Raw genomic sequence first — 10,943 nt, 5'->3', positions numbered from 1 at the left:
TGACATGTATCTCTTTAAATGCTTTTTCTGAGCAGAGCGATTCTGAGATTGTTTTTTCGTGACATATTGTACTTTATATAACTGGTGCATTTTTGTTGACACATGCAGCATTTTTTGTGAAAAACGTAAAAATATTGTAAAAAACTGGAAATTTTCTGGCTTTTTTTTAATTCATGGTGTACAGTGTGCGGTAAAAGTGATGTTATATTTATTGTGTGGGTCAGTACGATTATGGCGATACCCATTTTATATGGCTTTCTATGTTTTTTTCCCTTTTCTGAGCAAAATTCTTTTTCTGCCATTCATTTTCCAACAGCCGTAACTTTTTAATTTTTCGTCCAACGCCATTGTGTAAGGGCTTATTTTTTGCGGCATGAGCTGTACTTTTTATTGGTATCATTTTTGTGCTACGTACTACCGTTTGATCTTTTTTATTTTGCTATTTGTTCCAAAATTTGTGAATTTTGCGCTTTTCCCCAAAAATTTTTTTACGGCGTTCACCGTGCGGGATAATTTACATTATAGTTTTATAGTACACGTCATTATGGACGTGGCAATACTAATTATGTATGGGATTTGTGTTTTTGATCTTTTTTGGTGATAATACAGGGCTTTTATTGGGAAAGGGGCATTTTTTTTTTTACACTTCATACTTTTATTGAAGAACTTTTTATTTTATTTTTTACTCTTTTTACAGGTTATACTATGTTGCAATACATTTGTACTGCAGCACAGTATGACCTGATGAGCTTCACACTGTACAGCCTGTGCGATCCAGCTTCCGGCTGGATCTCACAGGCTTCCGTAGCAGGCAAACAGGAGGTCTGTCACGATGCCGGCTGGCAGGTAGTGGATCCTCTGTGCCAGAGAGGGATTGGCGAGGACCGCGCTAGTGGACCGGTTCTAAGTCACTACTGGTTTTCACCAGAGCCCGCCGCAAAGCGGGATGGTCTTGCTGCGGCGGTAGTGACCAGGTCGTATCCACTAGCAACGGGTCACCTCTCTGACTGCTGATGATAGGCGAGGTACAAGGGAGTAGACAGAAGCAAGGTCGGACGTAGCAGAAGGTCGGGGGCAGGCGGCAAGGTTCGTAGTCAGGGTGGATAGCAGAAGTTCTGGTACACAGGCTTTAGACACACAATACGCTTTCACTAGGCACAAGGGCAACAAGATCCGGCAAGGGAGTGCATGGGAGGAGGTCAGATATAGTCAGGGACCAGGTGGAAGCCAATTAAACTAATTGGGCCAGGCACCAATCATTGGTGCACTGGCCCTTTAAGTCTCAGGGAGCTGGCGCGCGCGCGCCCTAGAGAGCGGAGCCGCGCGCGCCAGCACATGACAGCAGGGGACGGGAACGGGTAAGTGACCTGGGATGCGATTCGCGAGCGGGCGCGTCCCGCTGTGCGAATCGCATCCCCAACGGCCATGACAGTGCAGCGCTCCCGGTCAGCGGGACTGACCGGGGAGCTGCAGGGAGAAAGACGCCGTGAGCGCTCCGGGGAGGAGCGGGGACCCGGAGCGCTAGGCGTAACAGTACCCCCCCCCTTAGGTCTCCCCTTTTTTTTGTCCGGTGACTGCCTCCCCTGGGATGAGGACACCGGGAAGGAATGGATGGTTTCCTCAATGGCAGGCAGTACAGCAGGAGTAGGAATGGGGAGGGAGGGCAGAGGGTGAAGCTTGGCACGGGGCAGGGAGACACAAGGACGGGAGCCATGAGGGGACACAGAGGCTTGCCTGAAGGGACTGGGAGGGGGGGAGAGGCATTTTCTGTGGCAGGCAGAGTCCCTAACGACCTTAGGGGGACCGGATACAGGAGGAACCACAGGGTCACGGCAGGGAGTATTGGGAACCGGTTTAAGGCAGTCCTTGGAACAAGAGGGACCCCAACTCTTGATCTCCCCAGTGGACCAGTCCAGGGTTGGGGAATGGTGTAGAAGCCAGGGTAGTCCAAGGAGAATTTCGGAAGTGCAATTGGGAAGGACCAAAAATTCAATTTTCTCGTGATGAGGTCCGATGCACATTAGGAGGGGCTCCGTGCGGTAACGCACGGTGCAATCCAACCTGGCTCCGTTGACCGCGGAAATGTGGAGTGGCTTGACAAGACGGGTCATCGGAATGCGGAATTTATTCACCAAGGACTCCCGAATAAAATTCCCAGAAGCACCAGAGTCCAGGCAGGCCACGGCTGAGAGGGAAGAGCTGGCTGAAGTAGAAATCCGTACAGGCACCGTGAGACGTGGAGAAGCCGACTTAGCATCCAGAGACGCCACACCCACGAGAGCTGGGTGCGAGCGTGCGTTTCCCAGACGTGGAGGACGGATAGGGCAATCCACCAAAAAATGTTCGGTACTGGCACAGTACAGACAAAGATTCTCTTCCTTACGGCGATTCCTCTCTTCCAGGGTCAGGCGAGACCGATCCACTTGCATGGCTTCCTCGGCGGGAGGCCTAGGCGCAGATTGCAGTGGAGACTGTGGGAGAGGTGTCCAGAGATCTAAGTCTTTTTCCTGGCGGAGCTCTTGATGTCTCTCAGAAAAACGCATGTCAATGCGCGTGGCTAGATGAATGAGTTCATGCAGGTTAGCAGGAGTTTCTCGTGCGGCCAGAACATCTTTAATGTTGCTGGATAGGCCTTTTTTAAAGGTCGCGCAGAGGGCCTCATTATTCCAGGAAAGTTCAGAAGCAAGAGTACGGAATTGTATGGCGTACTCGCCAACGCAAGAATTACCCTGGACCAGGTTCAGCAGGGCAGTCTCAGCAGAAGAGGCTCGGGCAGGTTCCTCAAAGACACTTCGAATTTCCGAGAAGAAGGAGTGTACAGAGGCAGTGACGGGGTCATTGCGGTCCCAGAGCGGTGTGGCCCATGACAGAGCTTTTCCAGACAGAAGGCTGACTACGAAAGCCACCTTAGACCTTTCAGTAGGAAACTGGTCCGACATCATCTCCAAGTGCAGAGAACATTGCGAAAGAAAGCCACGGCAAAACTTAGAGTCCCCATTAAATTTGTCCGGCAAGGACAGGCGGAGGCTAGGAGTGGCCACTCGCTGCGGAAGGGGTGCAGGAGCTGGCGGAGGAGATGATTGCTGCTGAAGTTGCGACTGAAGTTGCTGCACAATGGTGAATACTTCCGACAGCTGGTGGGTTAGATGGGCGATCTGTCGGGATTGCTGGGCGACCACCGTGGTGATATCAGAGATATAAGGCAGAGGGACGTCAGCGGGATCCATGGCCGGATCTACTGTCACGATGCCGGCTGGCAGGTAGTGGATCCTCTGTGCCAGAGAGGGATTGGCGAGGACCGCGCTAGTGGACCGGTTCTAAGTCACTACTGGTTTTCACCAGAGCCCGCCGCAAAGCGGGATGGTCTTGCTGCGGCGGTAGTGACCAGGTCGTATCCACTAGCAACGGGTCACCTCTCTGACTGCTGATGATAGGCGAGGTACAAGGGAGTAGACAGAAGCAAGGTCGGACGTAGCAGAAGGTCGGGGGCAGGCGGCAAGGTTCGTAGTCAGGGTGGATAGCAGAAGTTCTGGTACACAGGCTTTAGACGCACAATACGCTTTCACTAGGCACAAGGGCAACAAGATCCGGCAAGGGAGTGCATGGGAGGAGGTCAGATATAGTCAGGGACCAGGTGGAAGCCAATTAAACTAATTGGGCCAGGCACCAATCATTGGTGCACTGGCCCTTTAAGTCTCAGGGAGCTGGCGCGCGCGCGCCCTAGAGAGCGGAGCCGCGCGCGCCAGCACATGACAGCAGGGGACGGGAACGGGTAAGTGACCTGGGATGCGATTCGCGAGCGGGCGCGTCCCGCTGTGCGAATCGCATCCCCAACGGCCATGACAGTGCAGCGCTCCAGGTCAGCGGGACTGACCGGGGAGCTGCAGGGAGAAAGACGCCGTGAGCGCTCCGGGGAGGAGCGGGGACCCGGAGCGCTAGGCGTAACAAGGTCATAATCTGACCTCCTGCTGCCATAGCAACCAATGGCGACCCGCAATCATATCGCGGCGCCACCGTTGGAGAACAGGGGGAGAGCGCTCCCCCTGTCAACACCATAGATGCCGTGATCAGGATTGATCACGGCATCTAGGGGGTTAATGCTGCCGGGACAATGCTGCCGGGACTATGACGTATGCATACGTCCAATTGCGCGAACGTGTCGGATGATTGGACGTATTCATACGTCCTATAGCAGGAAGGGGTTAATCAGGTTTTTAAACCTTTTTTGTAAAGCTGTACTGAGCATGCTCATTACAAAAAACAGATGTTCAAAAAAAACTGACAATAACTGATGATATCGGATGTTTTATTTTTTTTTAACATCTGGTTCCCATAGACTTCAATGTTAAATTTTAACATCCGGTTTTTCACATGCCTGATGCAAAAGGATGTTCAAAAAATCCCATTGACATGAATGGGATTTTTTGACGGCCATTTTCAGGACTTTTTGCCTGGAGTAATATCGGAGGTTTTTTACAGGATGATATCTGTAGTGTGAAAGGTGCCTAATAGTGTTGGTCACGAATATTCGCATTTCAAATTTTGATATTTGAAATAACGAATATTCCCTTTTTTCCGCATATGCGCATATTCCTTCTTTTCACTTGTGGAATTAGAATGATGCAAATACACTTGTCAGAGGTTATCAACAACATCCCTAGCAACCAATAGTAAAGTTGCCCACCCCCTCACTGTTTTCTTCCTCGAATGCACGAATATACGAATAATCACATATGCGAATATAACGAAAATGCGAAATTCACGAATATAGGAGGAATATTCGTCTATATATTCGCAAAATATCGCAAATTCAAATATGGCCAACGCCGCTCATCACTAGTGCCTAACAGGGGGCAGTGAGTGTGTGCCGTATAAGGTCAGATCCTATAGAAAAACCTTCCCAGACACCCCATATACCCAGGGCCCGATCATCATTGGCGCTCATGGAGCACCTGCTCCGGGCCCCGTCACATTCGGGACATCCCTTTGTCACTGACCTCCCGTGCGTGCGCCCATAGAAGAGCGGAACATCGAGGAGGACGCGCGCACATGGTGAGTGACCAGCGGCACGTCATCTTCAGTGTTCCGACCTCCGCTCCTTCGGCCCCGGGATCTACTGCTATGACCCCAGACCGGTGGAGCCATACACTGTATATGGCTGAAGGCTGTATGTCTGTGGGGGAACTGTACTGCACCTAATATGGGGAGCTATACTGCACCTACTGTGGGGGACTATACTGCACCTACTGTGGGGGACTATACTGCACCTAATGTGGGGGACTATACTGCAACTAATGTGGGGGAGTTATACTGCACCTAATGTGGGGGAATTATACTGCACCTAATGTGGGGGAACTATACTGCACCTAATGTGGGGGACTATACTGCACCCAATGTGGGGGAATTATACTGCACCTAATGTGGGGGAATTATACTGCACCTAATGTGGGGGAATTATACTGCACTTTATGTGGGGGAACTATACTGCACCTAATGTGGGGGACTATACTGCACCTAATGTGGGGGAATTATACTGCACCTAATGTGGGGGAATTATACTGCACCTAATGTGGGGGAATTATACTGCACCTAATGTGGGGGAACTATACTGCACCTAATGTGGGGGAACTATACTGCACCTAATGTGGGGAACTGTACCAACATAATGTGAGGAACTATACTGCACCTAATGTGGGGAACTATACTGCACCTAATGTGGGGAACTATACTGCACCTAATGTGGGGGAATTATACTGCACCTAATGTGGGGAACTATACTGCACCTAATGTGGGGAACTATACTGCACCTAATGTGGGGGAATTATACTGCACTTAATGTGGGCAACTATACTGCACCTAATGTGGGGAACTATACTGCACCTAATGTGGGGGAATTATACTGCACCTAATGTGGGGAACTATATTGCACGTAATGTGGGGGAAATATACTGCACCTAATGTGGGGGAACTATACTGCACCTAATGTGGGGGAACTATCCTGAACCTAATGTGGGGGAACTATACTGCACCTAATGTGGGGGAACTATACTGCACCTAATGTGGGGGACTATACTGCACCTAACGTGGAAGACTATGCACTGCACCTAATGTGGGGGACTATACTGCACCTAATGTGAGGGAACTATACTGCACCTAATGTGGAGGAGCTATACTGCACCAAATGTGGAGGAACTATACTGCACTTAATGTGGGGGAACTGTACTGCACCTGATGTGGGGAACTATAAAGCACCTAATGTGGGGGAACTACACTGCACCTAATGTGGGGGAACTGTACTGCACCTAATGTGGGGGAACTATACTGCACCTAATGTGGGGGGACTATACTGCACCTAATGTGGGGAACTATAAAGCACCTAATGTGGGGGAACTACACTGCACCTAATGTGGGGGAACTGTACTGCACCTAATGTGGGGAACTATACTGCACCTAATGTGGGGGAACTATACTGCACCTAATGTGGGGGAACTATACTGCACCTAATGTGGGGGAACTATACTGCACCTAATGTAGGGGACTATCCTACACCTAATGTGGGGGAACGATACTGCACCTAATGTGGGGAACGATACTGCGCCTAATGTGGGGGAACTATACTGCACCTAATGTGGGGGAACTATACTGCACCTAATGTGGGGGAACTGTCGGTGGGGGGGCTTTGGGAGGGCCATCATATTGAAGTGTTCCGTCTTCCAGGCAGCCTTAATCTGGCCCTGCATGTACCTACATTTCAAATTTGGGGTCATGTGGTTCAGGCGTTTATTGCCTAGAGAGGACAGACTGTGATGGTGGCTGATAACAGAGGACAACAGTGAGCTAGTGCTGTATATTTAGAGCAGTGTTTCCCAACCTGGGTGCCTCCAGCTGTGGCCAAACTACAACTCCCAGCATGCCCGGACAGGCGAAGGCTGTCCGGGCATGCTGGGAGTTACAGTTTGGCCACAGCTGGAGGCACCCTGGTTGGGAAACACTGATTCAGAGCAAAGTTGGGACCTTTTACGAAAGCCTTCCGATGTACCTACATTCCAAAGTGTGGGTCAAATGGTTCAGGTGTTTGCCTATAGAGAAGAGACAGATTGGTGGCAGGTCATTAACCCTGTGCTCCCCGCAGTAGACATTTCCAGCCCACTCCGGGGCACCGTGCTGCTGATGCATTATGCATGTGGGGGCGGTCACGTGATGCAGGTTGAGTGTGAATGATTCAGGAGCTGTCTGTACGTGTGCTGCAGGCTCCGCCCCCTCCTCGGCTGTCTCGTCCACAGACAGGAGCAGAGATGGAGCCCAGCGCTGCCTGCTGATGCCCGGTCCTGGTGAGTGTATTGCCAGTGCCCATCCCTCAGCCAGAGCCCATTATTCACCCCTCTCCTTCTGCTCACCCTCTTGCCTTTCCTGGCAATGCAGCCTGCCCTGTAACAGATGCTTCTATTACTGTACAGGACTGTGCTGTAGACCTGGCTGTGAGCATATACAAGCTTGCTGTATTAATAGGGACTGGAAGGGCGTTTACATACATTAGATACTGTCTACTTATAGTTCAGTAAGTCCCAAGACCCTTCCTTGCTTCCCCAGTCCCCTGGAGCATGTAAAGGAAAGTGTAACCTACCTGGGGTTAGCTGGTCACCAGCAGAATCCTACACTGGGGTATCAATTTCCTAGTGTAAACTGGAACCAATGCATCTGCAGCAGTGATACAGATATTATAGAAGGGACTGAGAAGACAGATACAAGATGAGAAGAGGAAATATAATAATGGAACATGCAGGAATGCAGATCTTAGTAGCCTGTAATGATAGCGATCTGTATTCTTTAAATAAAGTCTAAGATAACAGATATATTCCAGATAGATAGCTATGTAGCATATGATGCCTCTATGGCAGTGTTTCCCAACCAGGGTGCCTCCAGCTGTTGCAAAACGACAACATCCCAGCATGGCAAGCTGGGAGTTGTCGTTTTGCAACAGCTGGAGGCACCCTGGTTGGGAAACACTGCTCTATGGTAAGGTGGAGAAGATATATCTTGCAGTCAACATATAATGTATTACTGACCTAAAAAATGCTTATTCTTGTACAAGTAAAAGTTATTTAAAGCTTTAATGTAACGATAAGGATGGTTTTCAGTGTGCATATATGATCAGCTACACGTAAGGCTGCGTTCACACGGACGTCTAGACCCGTCCCGTTTTTCTCCCGTCAAAAATAAAAACTGATTAAAAAAAAAACGGACAATAACGGATGCAAACGGATGTTATCCATTTGGATCCGTTGTTGTTCAGTTAATACATTTAAAAAAAAAATATATATATATATATATATATTTTTTTTTTGTTCTGAGCATGCTCAGAAGTAAAAACGGATCAAAAATGCGGATGCAAACGGATGACATTAAAGGCTCATCCGTTTTCCATAGACTTCAATGTTAAATTTACTGTATCCGGTTTTTTTTCTTCCGTTTTTTTTTTTTTTTTTGACGGAAGAAAAAATACTGCACGTGCCGTTTTTCCTGCCGTTAAAAAAAAAAACGGAAATGAGCGCAGACGGGTACAAACGGATGTAAACGGATTGTAAAGAAAAAAAAACATTGACATGAATGGGATTTTTTTTTAACCGTTTTTTGATCCGTTTACAGCCTGCAAGAACGGAACAGAAACAGGGATAAAAAAAAAAAAAAAAAAACGGGGACAGACGGCCGCGTGAACGCATCCTAACAGGTGCCAGGGAAAGCTCGCCAGTCTGTTCAGTTACATATAATATACCCTTTTAATGTCTCACATATGCAATTTGGTGACTACAGGGTTAATTGGACAATTGGCCACCAGATCCAAACCAGTATAAATTGCTGTTTTCCTTACTCGAGAGTCATTTTTATTGAGAGCTTCCCCCCATGTGGTGTAGAAGTGGTTATTAAGCTTGATACTTAAATGACAAGGCAACGTGCTTTTTGCCAGAGGGGGTTAATTTTATTTGACATGAGAACGATTTGTCCGTGGTTATTTCTAGGAAGGCTTGGTATTAGATCAGCCCGGTGTGGTTATAGTGTTTCAGTCTATGGGCGTTTTCTGGAGCTCTCCGAGGTCCTGAATTTCCAGCACTTCCTGATTATGGAGCCAAATGACTGTTCAGTATGTCTGTTATAATGGGCAGCCGTCCAGTCACTGATACAGACCAGAAAGCTTCAGCGCTTTTTGTTACCCGTTTCTCTAATCTTTTATCAAAATATTTCCTGCCTTGTCATTTGACTGTAACAGTTGCTTTAAATCTTTTCCATTTGTGTTTATGTCGATGTTGCTTTGTCTGACATGTTTAGATTTAATTATGATTTGTTTAATAAACATAACAGTTTTGTAGCCTAAAGAAACTTCTGGATACATTGTCACAATAATGACCTTGTAGTAATATAGAATAAGTGGGCTCAACCACAAAAAGTAATATTAGTGGGTGCTTATCTATGCTTTAGGACAAAATGTACAACCAAATAGAAAAAGCAAAGCAAAAAGTGATAGCAGACCAAAAAGTATCAAAATTAAGCTTTATTATACAAAAATAGCCATGTATAGTTTAAAAACATTTAAAAAAGAGGTCCACAAAGCATTTCTGACCTCCTAAAGCCATAGGAAGGGACCCCAGACCCGATCTGGGGCTCCCCCCACAAACAAGGACACCCGTCTAATCTCTCAACAATAAAGTGCAATGTTCTCTCTGTGACTTCTGGCCCCAATGGTGTACTATATGCTTTATTGTGTTGGGGCCAGAAGTCACAGAGAGAACATTGCACTTTATTGTTGAGAGATTAGACGGGTGTCCTTGTTTGTGGGGGGAGCCCCAGATCGGGTCTGGGGTCCCTTCCTATGGCTTTAGGTGGTCAGAAATGCTTTGTGGACCTCCTTTTTAAATGTTTTTAAACTATACATGGCTATTTTTGTATAATAAAGATTCATTTTGAAATTTTTTGGTGTGCTATCACTTTTTGCTTTGCTTTTTCTATTTGGTTGGATAATAATGACTTCGTAAGGACCATTCCCATTATTAAACCATAAATCAGACTGAGAAAATACCCAAGTAACCTAGACAGGTTATATTTCTATGGAAAGCTCCATGTAGTGATTAAAAGCCAGTAGTGTCTAGAAGTAAAGTCTTGACTTTAGTTACATATGCAGAATGCTTTGGCAGACGTTAATCCAATCTATACAACTATTGCAGTTTTGCATTGTAATGTATAAAGGCCAATATTTTATTCATTTAGAGTAGGAACTAAACTCTAATGGGTTTCGCTGCATTATAAAATGGAGTATCTAGTAGATGACTTCTTACTTAAAGGGGTTAGCTAACCAAAGATGTATTATTTTTCAATATGATTTCTTTATTTTAGATAGAAGAGGTAACAGGTGGAGCATCTTGTAGCTATAACTAAAATCACAAAGGTTGGACATCTATTGGGTCTTATTTTAGTTTGGCTTTGGTGTAGGTCTTGTGGTTAAGTTGCTTTTTCAGGAACTCCAAATATACACCAAGTTGTAAGCAAGTAATGGCAATTTATGTTTTTTCCTGGAGGTGTCAGGAGAATTGAAGGGAAACTGACAGCAGGTACACTTGCACTTAACCCAATACACAGGGTTATAGTGCGGGCAAACCGGATTACAATGAGGCTTCAGTTACCCGGATCTTCTGTCGAGTTTCGAAGATATCCATTGCATTGCTAATCTGGAAAATGGACAGTTTTACGAAATGAAGGAATGACCTGGCATACCCGGCATCCCTGCCCCCGTCCCCTCTGCCCTGATATGCCCACCCAACTCATGAATATTTATGCCCATTTTTTTGTATTTGACTATGATCAGTAAAAAAAAAAAGAAAAAAAAGAATCTAGGCAATACACTTTAAAGACTTTTGTAATAAGGTTCTAATAACCTCTGATACTTTGTGTTG

The 10,943-nt window shown here is 46.8% G+C and overlaps 1 protein-coding gene across 2 annotated transcripts in view; it reads left to right on the top strand.

Moving 5' to 3' along the window:
* Positions 1–7,226: 7,226 nt before the first annotated feature.
* Positions 7,227–10,943, top strand: part of SLC7A14 (solute carrier family 7 member 14) — a 162,474-nt gene continuing 158,757 nt past the window's right edge. For both annotated transcript variants that reach the window (XM_056565166.1, XM_056565169.1), the window contains exon 1: positions 7,227–7,331. The gene's annotated coding sequence lies outside the window, so the exon portion shown is untranslated. The remainder of the gene's footprint in view (positions 7,332–10,943) is intronic.

Source organism: Hyla sarda, chromosome 3 (genome assembly GCF_029499605.1).
Source record: "Hyla sarda isolate aHylSar1 chromosome 3, aHylSar1.hap1, whole genome shotgun sequence".
NCBI classification, from domain to species: domain Eukaryota; kingdom Metazoa; phylum Chordata; class Amphibia; order Anura; family Hylidae; genus Hyla; species Hyla sarda.
The sequence above is the reverse complement of the archived record's forward strand: the minus strand, read 5'-3'. Positions and strand labels throughout refer to the sequence as shown.